We start from the raw sequence: 2,500 nt of genomic DNA, 5'->3' as shown, positions 1-2,500 counted from the left end.
CACCCCCAACACCCCTCCACGCACGCGCATACCCCAACGCCCCCGAGAGTAGGGTCTGCGAAGTCGAAGCCCCAAATTAGATTAGCAACGACCCCAACTCCTCCAGCTGATTGACGATTCCTCGTGACCAGGTGAGCTGAGTGTGCCCAACACCTGGACTGGGAGAGGAAGCGGAGAGTTTTTGTTATTGCATTCATTCATTTGTTTATTTAGTGTCCTATTGCTTGATATATGCAATTTCCTTGTTGAATTTCCTTTTTCACTGATTATTACTTTGTTTCTTTGGTAAGCGATCTTCCCTTCCGGTCTTGCTGTGTAGTTGGTTACGTTGTGCATCTGCTTGCTTTCTGTTTCTGTTTATTTCATGCTGTGCTTTTAATTTGTAATTTTGAATATCTTGCTTTGTCGTCGTTTTGCTTAATCCGTGTTTTTTCTTTGTTCTTTTTATGCATTAGAGAGGCTTCCTTCCTTTCCAATTCATGAAGCTATTTCATTTTCTTTTCTTTAGTCTCTCCCCTCCTCTTTTTATCAAATTTCCCTCGCATTATTTATCTTTTTAGAAACAATACCAACTTTAACTTCAATCCGTTTCGAAGGTCAAAGGCCAAAGAGGAGGTCGAACCTGAGAAGCATTTTCTTATTTCCTTGCGCCAAGAAATGAATCCTTAAGCAGCCAGTTTCCAAGCACATTTTATGCCTGCGCTTTGTCATGAGATTGAGGCTCATATGTTCTTATCGAGTTTTATAGCTGGAAGTTGAACTTTCCTTTTACCTCAACAAGTTTTTGTTTTTTTTTGTAGTGTTGTGTAATGCTGTTGTTGCTTTTCTGTTTGGAATATCTGTGGCGTTATTTCAAAAATGTGATTGCAGATGAATAATATATTTCTGTGTATGTATTCTCTGTCTCTTTCTCTCTCTCATTCTTTCTTTCTTTTTATCCCCCCTCTCTCTCATTCTTTCTTTCTTTTTCTCTTTTTCTCCCCCACCTCTCTATCTATCTATCTATCCTTTTAATTCTTTATCTCTCTCTCTCTATCTATCTTTTTATCTCTTTATCTCTCTCTCTGTCTATCTTTTTATCTTTTTATCTCTCTCTCTCTCTTAGCACAGTCTTGCCTCCACTTCCCCCTCCATGTCATATTTGACGCGCCCTTCCCTGTCCTTCATTATTCCCTTTTATTCCCCTCCACAATTATTCCTGTAATTCTGGACACTCATTCCTTCCGACCGTTATTGGCTAGCATTTCCTAGTCTCCCGTCTCTCCTTCGCTTCCCGTTTCTTCCTAAACTTTTTGCTCTTTCTGTCTCCTTTTATCGTCATCTGTCCTGTTCCCATATATATATTTTTTATATCATTGAGTTTATCTTGGTTTCATTCTTTCCCTTGTTCATAACCTCTGCGTGAAAAATGTATATATTATCTTTACATCTCTTGCATTGTTTTTTTTTTTTTTTATCTCTGTTTGTCTTTCATCTCTCTATTTCACTCCGTCCACACTTTCCCTTTCTCGGTCTCTCACTTATTTGACGCTAACCGTTCTTCTTACTTCTTTATCTTCATGTTTCTTCCTCATCTTCTGTTTTCCTCGCTTTTAAGACTCTTATCACCCAGATCCTTTTTTCTTTCTTTTTCCTTCATTCTCCTACTCCTCCACTATTTCTTTCTTCCTCACATCCGTTTGTCCGAGTTTCTCCAACTCCTTTAATTAAAGGGCATATGTGAAGTAACAACTGAAAATTTTAAAAAGGGAGAATTATCTCGCAAACCATCTCTCTAATATGAGTAAAAAAGGAAATCTGAAAATAATTCCCCAAAATTGGTTTATTTCGATTTTCCGAAGTCAAGTTATATTTTCCCATGAAAATCCGGAACCCGGATGTGTGACGTCAATTCCAGAACGTGATCACAGCATTCTCTGCATTCAATACATTGTACATGGCGGACTCACAACAAGACTACAACGGCAGTGAAATCAGTGAAGTTTCATCGGATTATTCCGACGAGAACATTGGTACAACTTCTTCAGAGGGTGCCTACGTCTTCGAAGAGTAGGAAGAAGAAGAGGAATATCAAGGGTTGATGGTTGTTGGACCGTACAAGCACGAGCCCGACGCTGTGGATGTCGTGGATGTTGTGCCAAACCAGTCAGACATGGAGTGGCGTCGAGACCCGAAAAGAATGAATGAAACGTAATTTACTAAATTATTTTTTATAGTCGAACGTTTGATCCCGCTTCTGTATGGTACAAAAATTCTGCAGGCTGAGCTATCTCTTGTCTGCACCCATGGCGCAGGCCTACATCCATTCGCGAGTGGAGGGGCATCGGTATTTATTTGTGTTGTGCTTTTTAGGGTGTACCATACCCTACCTCCGTGTAGTAATACATGCACACTTGCAATGCAGTCGGCACACTGTGTCGTGCCCACGCAATTTATGTTTGTTACGCCGCCAAGCAAAAGCGCTCTTTCAGAGTTTGTTTTACGCTGTTGTGATCATGAC

General features: G+C 40.2%; 1 protein-coding gene across 7 annotated transcripts in view; it reads right to left on the bottom strand.

Annotated features, from left to right (window-relative positions):
• The window catches only part of LOC113830091 (leucine-rich repeat-containing protein 70), a 391,574-nt gene that overhangs the window by 356,698 nt on the left and 32,376 nt on the right, over positions 1 to 2,500 (bottom strand). The window lies entirely within an intron of this gene.

The sequence above is a fragment of the Penaeus vannamei genome, chromosome 5, assembly GCF_042767895.1.
Source record: "Penaeus vannamei isolate JL-2024 chromosome 5, ASM4276789v1, whole genome shotgun sequence".
NCBI lineage: Eukaryota > Metazoa > Arthropoda > Malacostraca > Decapoda > Penaeidae > Penaeus > Penaeus vannamei.
Note: the sequence above shows the minus strand (reverse complement) of the source record. Positions and strands in the feature narration are given on the sequence as shown.